Source organism: Mustelus asterias, chromosome 29, assembly GCF_964213995.1.
Source record: "Mustelus asterias chromosome 29, sMusAst1.hap1.1, whole genome shotgun sequence".
NCBI lineage: Eukaryota > Metazoa > Chordata > Chondrichthyes > Carcharhiniformes > Triakidae > Mustelus > Mustelus asterias.
This window is the reverse complement of record NC_135829.1, coordinates 20,702,732-20,717,879: the sequence shown is the minus strand read 5'-3', so window position 1 is coordinate 20,717,879 and position 15,148 is coordinate 20,702,732.

Sequence of the window (15,148 nt, the reverse complement as noted above, 5' to 3'; positions counted from 1 at the left end):
AAGCTGATTCAGCCGGAAGCTCCACACACCGGAAGGAGCCTAGGCCATCAGAAGCCCGCCGCCCTCTGGGAGATTTAAAGGGACACCCGCCAAATGGTAGCCTTAAAGGGATCTTGTCACCTCCCCTCTACCCCCCCCCCCACTCCAGCCCCTGTCCATCAGCATGTCATCTAGCAAATGAGTAGCTCAGTAAGAAGTCTCACAATACCAGGTTACAAGCTGTTAAATAAACCTGTTGGACTTTAACCTGGTGTTGTGAGACTTCTTACTGTGTTTACCCCAGTCCAACGCCGGCATCTCCACACCAATGAGTGGCTGACAAGCTTTTATTTTATTCTCAATGTAGTGTCACAAATCGGCTTACACTAACGCCGCAATGAAGTTACTGTGAAAATCCCTTAGTCGCCACACTCCACCTCTTCGGGGACACTGAGGGAGAATTTAGCAAATGCACCTAACCAGCACGTCTTTCAGACTGTGGGAGGAAACCGGAGCACCCGGAGGAAACCCACACAGACACGGGGAGAACGTGCAGACTTCACACAGACAGTGACCCAAGCCGGGAATCGATCCCAGGTCCCTGGCGCTGTGAGGCAGCAGTGCTAACCACTGTGCCACCGTGCTGCTCTGGCACAGGGCTGGTTAGGTGCATTGATTCGCACCTCAATATGCCAACATCTTCATGCACAGGTTCGAACAAGACTTCTTCACCGCACGGGACCTTCAACCGATGCTATACACTAGATACATCGATGACATTTTCTTCCTTTGGACTCATGGTGAACAATCACTGAAACAACTCGATGATGACATCAACAAGTTCCATCCCACCATCAGACTCACCATGGACTACTCTCCGGAATCGGTTGCATTCTTGGACACACGCATCTCCATTAAGGACGGTCACCTCAGCACCTCACTGTACCGCAAGCCCACGGATAACCTCACGATGCTCCACTTCTCCAGCTTCCACCCTAAACACGTTAAAGAAGCCATCCCCTACGGACAAGCCCTCCGTATACACAGGATCTGCTCGGATGAGGAGGATCGCAACAGACACCTCCAGACGCTGAAAGATGCCCTCATAAGAACAGGATATAGCGCTTGACTCATTGATCAACAGTTCCAACGCGCCACAGCGAAAAACCGCACCGACCTCCTCAGAAGACAAACACGGGACACAGTGGACAGAGTACCCTTCGTCATCCAGTACTTCCCCGGAGCGGAGAAGCTACGGCATCTCCTCCGGAGCCTTCAACATGTCATTGATGAAGACGAACATCTCGCCAAGGCCATCCCCACACCCCCACTTCTTGCCTTCAAACAACCGCACAACCTCAAACAGACCATTGTCCGCAGCAAACTACCCAGCCTTCAGGAGAACAGTGACCACGACACCACACAACCCTGCCACAGCAACCTCTGCAAGACGTGCCGGATCATTGACACAGATGCCATCATCTCACGTGAGAACACCATCTACCAGGTAAACGGTACGTACTCTTGCAACTCGGCCAACGTTGTCTACTTGATACGCTGCAGGAAAGGATGTCCAGAGGCATGGTACATTGGGGAAACTATGCAGACGCTGCGACAACGGATGAATGAACACCGCTCGACAATCACCAGGCAAGACTGTTCTCTTCCTGTTGGGGAGCACTTCAGCGGTCACGGGCATTCGGCCTCTGATATTCGGGTAAGCGTTCTCCAAGGCGGCCTTCACGACACACGACAGCGCAGAGTCGCTGAGCAGAAACTGATAGCCAAGTTCCGCACACACGAGGACGGCCTCAACCGGGATATTGGGTTCATGTCACACTATTTGTAACCCCCACAGCTTGCCTGGACCTGCAGAGTTTCACTGGGCTGTCTTGTCTGGAGACAATACACATCTTTTTAGCCTGTCTTGATGCTCTCTCCACTCACGTTGTTTGTATCTTAAAGACTTGATTAGCTGTAAGTATTCGCATTCCAACCATTATTCATGTAAATTGAGTCTGTGTCTTTATATGCCCTGTTTGTGAACAGAATTCCCACTCACCTGAAGAAGGGGCTTGGAGCTCCGAAAGCTTGTGTGGCTTTTGCTACCAAATAAACCTGTTGGATTTTCACTTGGTGTTGTTAAACTTCTTACTAGGTGCATTGACCCAAACAGGCGCCGGAGTGTGGTGACTAGGGGAATTTCAGTAACTTCATTGCCGTGTTAATGTAAGCCTACTTGTGACACTAATAAATAAACTTTAAATGGACCGGAGGAAGGAGAAGTTTTAAACCTATTAAAAAGCTTCTGTTAAAATCTGCCTCTTGAACTAAAATGTGCTCCAGCAACAAGCCCTCTGCTGTGACATTTTTATTCTGAAAGCTGTAGACTGTCAATTCAAAGTGGAGATTCCTTTTGGTTCTTTTCTCATTTCCTTCAACTTTGTATGCATTCTTGTTGCAAGGTTGATTTTGTCTGAATACGCCTCAGCCTCCCAACGAGAAAAAGAAAGACTGGCATTTATATAGTGCCTGACTGTCTGGCGTCCCAAAACTCTTCACAGCCAACAAAGTACTTTGGACGCACAGCCAATGTTATAACATAGGAAATGAGGCAGCACAGCAAGATCCCACAAACAACAATGTGATAATGACCAGACAATCCATATTCGCGGTGTTGATTGGGGGATGTATATTGATGTGGAGATGCCGGCGTTGGACTGGGGTTAACACAGTAAGAAGTTTAACAACACCAGGTTAAAGTCCAACAGGTTTATTTGGTAGCAAAAGCCACACAAGCTTTCGGAGCTCTAAGCCCCTTCTTCAGGTGAGTGGGAATTCTGTTCACAAACAGAGCTTATAAAGACACAGACTCAATTTACATGAATAATGGTTGGAATGGGAATACTTACAACTAATCAAGTCTTTAAGAAACAAAACAACGTGAGTGGAGAGAGCATCAAGACAGGCTAAAAAGATGTGTATTGTCTCCAGACAAGACAGCCAGTGAAACTCTGCAGGTCCACGCAACTGTGGGCGTTACAAATAGTGTGACATGAACCCAATATCCCGGTTGAGGCCATCCTCGTGTGTGCGGAACTTGGCTATCATGCCAGGGCACCGGGGGAGACCATCAACCTGGGGCGGAGTGGGAGAGCGGCGGAGTGACCCGCCTGCAAGGGACAGGCAGTCAATGGAAGTAACTAAGACCCCATTGACCCCAATTGATGGAGGCTGACTGGGATTTGCCATTTGCCCTCCAGGACCTCAAGGGCAGTGAGGGACCGTGTTGCCTGGAGGTGGCTTCCTGGGGCCAGTGCTTACCATTATTCATGTAAATTGAGTTTGTGTCTTTATATGCTCTGTTTGTGAACAGAATTCTCACTCACCTGAAGAAGGGGCTTGCAGCTCCGAAAGGTTGTGGCTTTTGCTACCAAATAAACCTGTTGGACTTTAACCTGGTGTTGTTAAACTTCTTCCAGTGCTCTTGGCAGGCTTTCCCTCCTGCTTGGATACAGCAGTCGCACACCACCCCAGCCAACGTTTCACTTCAAGTTTAAAATGTTGGAGAGGGGGAACCTCCATTCAACGCCTGGCACCACAGCATTTATTTTATTCATTCATGGGATGTGGGTGTCGCTGGCTAGACCAGTATTCTGTTCACGGAAAATGACAAAATATTTTTTGATGTCCAGATAATTTTTCTCCAGCGTTCGCACACAGTTGTGTCCTGGAGTTTGATCTTCAGTCCCTGGAGGCTTCAGGCCGAACCTGGAGGGTTGGCAACCCTACAACTGTAAGTCCTTTCATTTGGACCAGACACATAAACCTTTCCCAGTAACCAGAGGACACAGAGGTTTGTAGGAGAGATGGGAATCTGAGTGTTGGTCTGAAATAGTGGCGGAAGTCAATATGTTCTGAGTGAATAAAATAAACCTGAAACTCAACTGGACCAGACAAATAAATACTCTGTAAGTCCTTTCATCCATCGGCCCTCAGCCCTTCCTCTGTGTCCTGCACTGTCTGTTGCCTAGGGGGCAGCACCAGACCCATTCCCAAACCTTTGACAAATCGCACCTTCTGAGGTGAACCAGTAGGCCTCACGAGCATCTCCCTCTCTCTGTCTCATTGTTACTCCTCCCTCCCTTGAAACCTCTCAAGACTGCGATTCCCAAGAGTGCAGGTCTACTGTTCACTGAATCTGGGGGGGGGGGGGATTCTCTCCAGTGTCCCACTATCACACTGCTGTCTCTGGCAGCTGATTGTGCCAAAATAGGTTGCCTTGTTTTCTACATTACAACAGTGACGGCACTTCAAGAAGCACTTCTTCATTGGCCGTAAAACACTTGGCAACATCTGGGGGTCATCAAAGGTGCTATATAAATGCAAGTCTTTCTAAATGTGACACAGGCATTTCCATCGCTGTAATACAGCAAAGGGCAGCATGGTGCCGCAGTGATTAGCACTGCTGTGTCACAGCACCCAGGACCCGAGTTCAATTCCAGCCCTGGGTGACTGTGTTGTATGCTAACTGATTTTGAAGAGGGGTTTAAGTCTAAAAGGAATATTGCTTAAACTGGAACTAATAGAGATAGCTTAGCAGTTAAGAATTGTATCTTGTCATGTTTAAGTATTTCAGTTGGTAAATGTTAAGCTAATTCATTCATTATAGTTAAACTGTTTTGTTAAATAAAGTTTAGCTTGAGAAAAGCGTCTTAGTGTGTCAATAGAATCACACCTGGAGTGAAGCATCTGATCCTCACACTATTGCCAAAATAGGAAAAACTGTTGGGGGTCTGGTCAAGTTTCAGAACATACATGTGTTCAGAACAGAAACAAAGTATGTTATTTGCACAACTGCACAGCTTATCTGGAACACTGGTCAGGAGTGTGATGGAATACTCTCCATTTACCTGGATGAGTGTAGATCCAACAACACTTAAGAAGAGCGGCATGGTGGCACGGTGGTTAGCACTGCTGCCTCACAGCGCTAGGGACCTGAGTTCGATTCCCAGCTTGGACCACTGTCTGTGTGGAGTTTGCATGTTCTCCCCGTGTCTGTGTGGGTTTCCTCCGGGTGCTCCGGTTTTCTCCCAGTCTGAAAGATGTGCATATTAGGTGCATAGACCTGAACAGGCACCGGAGTGTGGCAACTGGGGGAATTTCACAGTAACTTCATTACAGTGTTAATATAAGCCTTACTTATGACTAATAAAGAAACTTTGACTTTGAGCTCGCTTGATCAACATCCCATCTATCACTGACACATAGTGGTAGCTGTATGTACCGTTACAAGATGCATGGCAGGAACTCACCAAGGCTCCTTCAACAGTACTTCCAAAACCTATGGTCTCCACTACCTAGATGTCCAAGGGCAGCAGATGCATCAGAACACCCCCACCTGCAAGTTCCCCTCCAAGTCACCCACCATCCTGGCTTGTCACTGGGTAAAAGTCCTTGGAGCTTCCTCCCTAACAGCACTGTGGGTGTACCTACATCACATGAACCACATGGTTCAATAGGGTAAAATAATGTGAGATTATTGATAGATTGGGTTTAATTTTCTCAAACTCCTTGATTCGGGGGAAGGTCTCATTGGATTAGAAGATAGCAAAAATCTAACTCCATTATTTAAAAAGGGGAGACAGAAAGCAGGAAACGACAAGCCAGTTAGTCTAACATCTAAAGTAGGAAACATGTTAGAAGCCATTATTAAAGATGTTATAACAGGGCACTCGGATACGTTTAATATAATCAGACAGAGTCAACATGGTTTTGTGAAAGGGAAATTACGTTTAACCAACTTATTGGAGTTCTTTGAATTCTGGAATTCCCTCCCTAAACCTCTTCACTTCCCCAGCCCTCTCTCCCTCCGTTAGGTCCCTTCCTTAACCAAGCTAGTTGTCATCTGTCTTAACATCTCATGTGGCTCGGGTCACTGTCTGTGCAGAGTTTGTACCTTTTCCCCGTGTCTGCGTGGGTTTCCTCCGGGTGCTCCGGTTTCCTCCCACAGTCTGAAAGACGTGCCGGTTAGGTGCATTGGCCGTGCTAAATTCTCCCTCAGTGTACCCGAACAGGCGCCAGAGTGTGGCGACTAGGGGATTTTCACAGTAACTTCATTACAGTGTTAATGTACTTGTTAATGTACAGTGTTAATGCTACTTGTGATAAACTCGACTACTGATAAGCCAAATTTTATCTGATGACCCTCGTTATGTTTTGTTAAAAGCAAGTTGATAATTAGGGTTTTTTTTACAGATCAAATGTCTTTAAACCGCTAGACAAATTTAACTAATTTGGAAATCGCAATGCATTTGTACCATGTGTGCAGCAACTTGAGAAAGCACTTCAGTGAATAAAGGGAGTTTGGCTTTGAAAGTATGGCGGCACGGTAGCACAGTGGTTAGCACTGCTGCTTCACAGCTCCAGGGTCCTGGGTTCGATTCCCGGCTCGGGTCACTGTCTGTGTGGAGTTTGCACATTCTCCTCGTGTCTGCGTGGGTTTCCTCCGGGTACTCCGGTTTCCTCCCACAGTCCAAAGATGTGCGGGTTAGGTTGATTGGCCAGGTTGAAAATTGTCCCTGAGATGTGTAGTTAGAGGGATTAGCGGGTAAATATGTGGGGGTAGGGCCTGGGTGGGGTTGTGGTCGGTGCAGACTCGATGGGCCGAATGGCCTCCTTCTGCACTGTAGGGTTTCTATGTTATGCTGCTTCCCAAAGTAAAATTTGGCAGAGGATTCATCACCTAATGTGCAAAAAGTATTAGAAACTTGACAAACGAGGAACATTATATTCTTTAATCTGAACTTTGCTTGGATCACAAATTCTACATAATGGCAGAGAACAGGATCTAGAATTCCATACTTACAGAAGATTGAATGTCAATTGTAATTAGTATCGTACAGTATGATTCAAGAGATATCCCACTGACTCAGCACCCTGGACTGGAATTAATAAACAGGCCATGTTTTATTGACTGAAGCAATCTCAATTAACCCGTGGAGAGATCAAGCTTTAATTGGATACATTGGCAGGATTTTCCAGCCCCTCCGCGGTGTGTTTCCCAGTGGGAGAGGTGGCTCGCCCTTGGCTGCTGGTGGGATCTTCCGGTCCCGCTGATGTCTACGGCATTTTGCATGGCCCGCCCATCCGTCTACTGGGGAACTGCCATTGTGGGGGGGTGATCAGGGGGGTGGTCACCTTTGGCAGGAATGGAAGATCACACCTTCAGGAAGGGCTGGAAAATCCCGCCAATGCATTGGTGCTAAACACAATGTTCCAGAAATAATCAGTGAGGGCAACTAACCAGCTGCACTTAATGAAATAGACTTTTAAGTTCAAGTTTATTTATTAGTGTTACAAGTAGGCTTACATTAACACTGCAATGAAGTTACTGTGAAAATCCCCGAATCGCCACACTCCGGCACCTGTTCGGGTACACTGAGGGAGAATTTAGCATGGCCAATCCATCTAACCAGCACGTCTTTCGGACTGTGGGAGGAAACTGGAGCACCCGGAGGAAACCCACGCGGACACGGGGAGAAAGCGCAAACTCCACACAGACAGTGACCCAAGCTGGGAATCGAACCCGGGTCCCTGTCGCTGTGAGGCAGCAGGGCTAACCACTGTGCCACCGACATGCAGTTTACATTCAGATTCTAGGCGGGACCCAGAAATGGTGCTCTTACATTTGTGATCAATCTTGTGTCAAAGGGCTACTTATATTCAGGTTGGTTCCTTTGTTTGACACAGCTGGTTAAACGGTTACAGAATTTCCGTCCTGCTTTGAAAGGACGTGAGATATTGTCTTCAAATTGAGAAACATGTCAAATAGAGAATCTAACGAGCGAAGTCAGCCCCAAAATTAATCTGCCAAACACCTCATCAACCAACCTCTAGGGCACAGAGATCGTAAGGAAAGTAACTAGTCAACAGGACACAAGGTGTTGACAAAGTTATTTCGAAAGGTTAAGTGAGTGGGGAAAGATAGGGCAGATGGAGCATAATGTGGGAATGTGCGAATTGTCCATTTTGGCAGGAAGAATTGAAAAGAATTATGTTATTTAAATGGAGAGAGAATGCAGAGCTCTAAGTTGCAGAGAGATAGATTCCCTAGTACAGAAGGCCATTTGGCCCACCGATTCTGTAACGACTCTCTGAAAGAGCATCTTACCAGGTCCAGAGACCCTGCCCTATCCCCATAACCGCACACATTTATCACGGCCAATCCATCTAACCCAGGCATCTTTGGAGTGTGTGGGGAAGAAGCCGGAACACCCGGAGGAAACCCACGCAGACACGGGGAGAATGTGCAAACTCCGCACAGAGTCACCCAAGGCTGGAATCGAACCTGGCTCCCTGGCGCTGTGAGGCAGCAGCGCGAACCAGAGATAGAGTCGTAGGGAGTCCTGGTACATGTATTGGAAAATGTTAATATGCAGGTAATTATGTGGAAGGCAAATGGAATGTTGATGCTTATTGCAAAGGGAATAGTGACTAAAAGTAGGGAAATACAGGGCCTTAGTGAGAGCACGTCTGCAGCAGTGTGTACAGTTTTAGTTTCCTTATGTTAGACAGGATATACTTGCATTGTAAGGAGTTGAGAGAGGTTTGCTGATTCCTGGGATGAGGAAAGGTTGTACAGGCTGGGCCTGTATCGACTGAAGTTCAGAAGAATGAAACACAAGATCCTGAGGGGATTTGAGAGAGTGGATGCTGAGTGCATGCTGTCCTCTGTCTGGGAGTCTAGAACTAGGGGGGTCATGGTTTAACAATTAGGGGACTTTCATTTAAGACGGTGATGAGGAGGAATGTCTTCTCTCAGTGTCGCTGGTCTGTGGCATTCTATCCCCCAGACAGCAGTGGAGGCTGGGTCACTGAATATACTCAAGGTGGAGTTAAACGGAGTTTTATTGACAAGGGAGCCAAGGGTTATGGTCGACAGACAGGAAAGTGGAGTTGTGGCCACAATCAGTCATGATCTTATTAAACGGTGGAGCAACCTTGAGGGGCTGAATGGTCGTCTCCTGCTCCTAATTTTTATGTTCAATGACTTGTTGATATCCTGCAAAACCCAATCCATGTCAAGTTACTGCAATGAAGTACCTACTGACAGGGTCACAGCAGTGATATCCTGAAAGGAAGCTTGTAGCCGTACTCATAATCGTACTCACTGAAAGGGTTAAAAGATTCAGTTTAGCTCATCCACACTGCTAGCTGTAATCATCCAAGGTCACAAACTGGAGACTGTTAGTTCTCAGGCTGAACCATCACAGTCAACCCTCACAGACTGTAAGACAATATGGGGTTGTTCTTCAATCTGTTCAGACAACTAAATGGTCTAAAGATGACATAGGGAGAGAACACCGTTCACCGCTTTAACGTTGGGGTTATCTATCAAACCTCCCCAACCTGAGAGAATTTAGAATTTATCAAGCATCAGGGGCCTTGGACATGGAGAGGATAATTGACAACTACAAGTCACACACAAGTTATGTCAAGGACAAATTGTAGCTGGGGGTATATCAGACCAGAAAGCATATTCAAGCCTCTACACTAACTGGATATTATAATCAAGTAGACGTGTACATGTTGTGATTGGTTAATAGTATTCATACCTTATGCATGATGTAAACCTAATCAATAGTTGTGAGTGGATATAGATAACTTCTACACAAATGTACATCTTTTGTGTAGGCTAAGTATTTGTAATCGAATCTGGGAGCATATGTGTTTGTGTAACTCTGTATCCTGTGCTCTGGACTATGAACATAGAACATAGAACAGTACAGCACAGAACAGAACAGGCCCTTCGGCCCACGATGTTGTGCGGAGCTTTATCTGAAACCAAGATCAAGCTATCCCACTCCCTATCATCCTGGTGTGCTCTATGTGCCTATCCAATAACCGCTTAAATGTTCCTAAAGTGTCTGACTCCACTATCATTGCAGGCAGTCCATTCCACACCCCCAACCACTCTGCGTAAAGAACCTACCTCTGATATCCTTCCTATATCTCCCACCATGAACCCTATAGTTATGCCCCCTTGTAATAGCTCCATCCAACCGAGGAAATAGTCTTTGAACGTTCACTCTATCTATCCCCTTCATCATTTTATAAACCTCCATTAAGTCTCCCCACAGCCTCCTCTGCTCCAGAGAGAACAGCCCTAGCTCCCTCAACCTTTCCTCATAAGACCTACCCTCCAAACCAGGCAGCATCCTGGTAAATCTCCTCTGCACTCTTTCCAGCGCTTCCACATCCTTCTTAATAGTGAGGTGACCAGAACTGCACACAATATTCCAAATGTGATCTCACCAAGGTCCTGTACAGTTGCAGCATAGCCCCACGGCTCTTAAACTCCAACCCCCTGTTAATAAAAGCTAACACACTATAGGCCTTCTTCACAGCTCTATCCACTTGAGTGGCAACCTTTAGAGATCTGTGGAGATGGACCCCAAGATCTCTCTGTTCCTCCACAGTCTTCAGAACCCTACCTTTGACCCTGTAATCCACATTTAAATTAGTCCTACCAAAATGAATCACCTCACATTTATCAGGGTTAAACTCCATTTGCCATTTTTCAGCCCAGCTTTGCATCCTATCTATGTCTCTTTGCAGCCTACAACAGCCCTCCACCTCATCCACCAATCTTGGTGTCATCAGCAAATTTACTGATCCACCCTTCAGCCCCCTCCTCTAAGTCATTAATAAAAATCACAAAGAGCAGAGGACCAAGCACTGATCCCTGTGGCACTCCGCTAGCAATCTGCCTCCAGTCCGAAAATTTTCCATCCACCACCACCCTCTGTCTTCGATCAGATAGCCAGTTACCTATCCAATCGGCCAACTTTCCCTCTATCCCACACCTCCTTACTTTCATCATAAGCCAACCATGGGGGACCTTATCAAACGCCTTACTAAAATCCATGTATATGACATCAACTGCCCTACCTTCATCAACACACTTAGTTACCTCCTCAAAAAATTCAATCAAATTTGTGAGGCACAACTTGCCCTTCACGAATCCGTGCTGACTATCCCGGATTAATCCGCATCTTTCTAAATGGTCGTAAATCCACCATCTGGCGTACTCTCGCCCTTGCTATAGTTTGTAATAAAAGGCTGATTTTAAAACTCTGAAATTCTTTACCTGATCACTTGAGGGGAACAAGGCCTGTAACCACAACAAATATTTTAATTGAATTTCCCAAGGTAAGGGAGTTGGAAATACGAGGAATGCTACTGTAGTGGGGGGAAAAAATCACTCCATCAATGCTTTCTGAAACAATATCTGTAGTTACGGGGTGGCATGGGGACACAGTGGCTAGCACTGCTGCCATTCAGCACAAGGTGTGATGATACTGTGCCTTTAAGAAACCTATTTAGCCTCGAAGCTAAAATTCCCAGAACCATTCCAGTAAATCTCCTCCGCACCCTCTCAAAGACCGTCAAATCCTTCTGAAAATGTGGTGACCAGAACTGGAGGCAATGCTCTAAATTGTGACCTAACCAGATCTTTATAAAGGTTCAGCATAACTTCCCTGCTTTTGTTCTCAATGCCTCTATTTTCAAAATCAAAGGTGAGATCCCATTTACTTTGCTATCCACTCTCTCCTTATGTCCTGCCACCTTTAAAGACATGTGTACATGGCCCCAGTGGTGTAGTGCTGTCAGAGAGCACAAAGGTGCCACTCCAGCAATTTCTATTTCAAGCAGATGTGTCCAACTCAATGCAGCTTGGCAAACTTGGCCATTCACAAGGCTTATATTTGAAAGATGCTGCAACGTTGCTCATCCAACTACAGGCTGGTTCCTCCCTGAATTTGTTGCTGATAGGCTGACTAGTCTATCAGCCTGTGATCAGTCGAGCAGCAAAGAGTAGGAGGCTCAGGTTTTGAAGGTAGTTTCAGGCCTCAAGAATGCGAGGCAGCCTGAGTGTCCGGGCCCGAGCGAGACAGCACGAGTGGTGGGGCCTGGGCGAGGCAGCCCAAGTGTCCGGGCCCGGGTGAGGCAGCCCGTGTGTCCGGGTCCGGGTGAGGCAGCGTGAGTGGCAGGGCCTGGGCGAGGCAGCCCGAGTGTCCGGGCCCGAGCGAGACAGCACGAGTGGTGGGGCCCGGGCGAGGCAGCCCGTGTGTCCAGGCCCGGGCGAGGCAGCCCGAGTGTCCAGGCCCGGGCAAGGCAGCCCGAGTGTCCAGGCCCGGGCGAGGCAGCACGAGTGTCCGGGCCTGGGCGAGGCAGCACGAGTGTCCAGGCCCGGGTGAGGCAGCCCGAGTGTCCAGGCCTGGGCAAGGCTGCACGAGTGTCCAGGCCCGGGTGAGGCAGCACGAGTGTCCAGGCCCGGGCGAGGCAGCACGAGTGTCCAGGCCTGGGCGAGGCAGCACGAGTGTCCAGGCCTGGGCGAGGCAGCACGAGTGTCCAGGCCCGGGCGAGGCAGCACGAGTGTCCAGGCCCGGGTGAGGCAGCCCGAGTGTCCAGGCCTGGGCAAGGCAGCATGAGTGTCCAGGCCCGGGCAAGGCTGCACGAGTGTCCAGGCCCGGGTGAGGCAGCACGAGTGTACAGGCCCGGGCGAGGCAGCACGAGTGTCCAGGCCTGGGCGAGGCAGCACGAGTGTCCAGGCCTGGGCGAGGCAGCACGAGTGTCCAGGCCCGGGCGAGGCTGCGCGAGTGTCCAGGCCCGGGCAAGGCAGCACGAGTGTCCAGGCCTGGGTGAGGCAGCCCACCTGACGGTTTCAGAATGAGGCCATTCAGCCCATTGTCTTTGTGTCAGTTCTCTACAACAGCAGCTCAGCCAGTCCCACTCCTCCATCTTTTCCCTGTAAAGCCTTTTCTCTTCAGATAATTACCTAGTTCTCGTTTGAAAACCACAATCGAATCTGCTTCCACCACACACTCTGGCAGTGTATTTCCGATCCAAACCACTTGTTGCATAAAGAGGTTTTTCCTCATGTCGCCTCTGGTTGTCTTGTTCATCACCTTTGGGTTCTTGACTTTCTACCGATGAGAAGTTTCTCCCCATTTACGCTCTCCATAGGAACAAGAAGCAGGCATAGGCCATTCGGCCCTTTGAGCATGTTCCGCCATTCATTATAATAATGGCTGATCATCAAATTTAATATCCTGATCACCCCCCCCCCCCCCCCTCTCCAGATCCCTCATGATTTTGAACAGGGCTTCTCCAAACTAGCCACATAATTGAAATCTTTCATTCTTGGAACCAAATCTTTGTAAATCTTTTCTGCACCCTTTCTAAAACTTTCACATCTTTCCCGGTGAGGCTGAGCCAGTGTTTTATGAAGGTTCAGGATGGATTTGCTTCTGTACTCTGCCCGTATTGATAAAACGCAGGATTCCATCTCATTTATTCATTGCATTCTCAACCTGCCCTGTCACCTTCAATGATCTGTGCTCATATACACCCTCTGCTCCTGCGTTTCCATTAGAATTGTACCCCCTAGTTCGTGTCACCTCTCCTCGTTCTTCTGTCCAAAATGTATCGCCTCACACTTCTCCACATTAAATCTGATCAGCCACGTGTCTGCCCATTCCACCAGCCGGTCTACATCCCCTTGAGCTCCATCACTATTCATGAGTAATGGATGTCTCAGCTGTCAAACACTGTGGCTCATCTCACATTTCTGAGAAAGTGAAGGCATCGATCACTACTCTTCTCACAGTTCACAAGCTTGCACATCTTCCAAATTTGAAGATTGTGCCCTGGACACCCAGGTCCAGCTTTTAAATATCAATCAGAAGAAGCAGCGACCCCTCTATATACCATCCCCCAATCAGATAGGTAAGCAAAGATTTCTGTAATTCATGCTTTTAATATGTTTGAATTAAATAGTTAAAGTGTCGCATAATGAAATTCCAGCTATCATAGAAAGAAATCATAGAAACCCTACAGTACAGAAAGAGGCCATTCGGCCCATCGAGTCTGCACCGACCACAATCCCACCCAGGCCCTACCCCCATATCCCTAAATATTTTACCCACTAATCCCTCTAACCTATGCATCTCAGGACACTAAGGGGCAATTTTAGCATGGGCAATCAACCTAACCCGCACATCTTTGGACTGTGGGAGGAAACCGGAGCACCCGGAGGAAACCCACGCAGACACGAGGAGAATGTGCAAACTCCACACAGACAGTGACCCAAGCCGGGAATCGAACCCAGGTCCCTGGAGCTGTGAAGCAGCAGTACTAACCACTGTGCTACCGTGCCGCCCAAATGCGTAAAGACAAGTGATTCAAAGTGTCACATGGTTTGAATTAAAATGCCTAATATTTTTCACTTAAAAAGTCTTGTTTTACTGATGTTTAGCGACTCAAGCAATTACTACATCGGAAAACAACACAATAGTGGATTAAGAAATGATAAGGTCAACACATTTTCTTAGAGTTGCTGCACGGGGAGGCAATGGCCTAGTGGTATTATCGCTAGACTATTAATCGACAAACTCAGCTCATGTTCTGGGGACCCGGGTTCAAATCCGGCCGTGGCAGATGGTGGAATTTGAATTCAATTTTAAAAATCTGGAATTAAGAATCTACTGATGACCATGAAACCATTGTTGATTATTGGAAAAACCCATCTGGTTCACTAATGTCTTTTAGGGAAGGAAATCTGCTGTCCTTACCTGGTCTGGCCTACATGCTACTCCAGAGCCACAGCAATGTGGCTGACTCTCAACCGCCCTCCAAGTGCAACTTGGGATGGGCAATAAATGCTGGCCAGCCACAAATGAAAAACCTCATGTCTTGGTTCTACACCACTGCATAACCCTCATGTATCACCTCTCACCTCCCCGTGTTAAATTCCATCTGCCCATTCTCGTAGCCGATAGATTTCCTTTTGCTGATGAATGATATCATCCTGTTTTCCGGACTTCCAAGTTTGGTATTGTGGGCAAATGTTGAAATTTTATTCTGTATTCCAGTATCCAGATCACCTGCATAAATAATATCAAAAACAAGCAAAGGAGAATAACGCCAAACACCACAGCCAGAATGTCTGTAGCCTCTGTATACATTCATACCCTAAGAGTTTTAACAACACCAGGTTAAAGTCCAACAGGTTTATTTGGTAGCAAATGCCATTAGCTTTCGGAGAGCTGCTCCTTCGTCAGATGGAGTGGAAATCTGCTCTCAAACAGGGCACAGAGACACA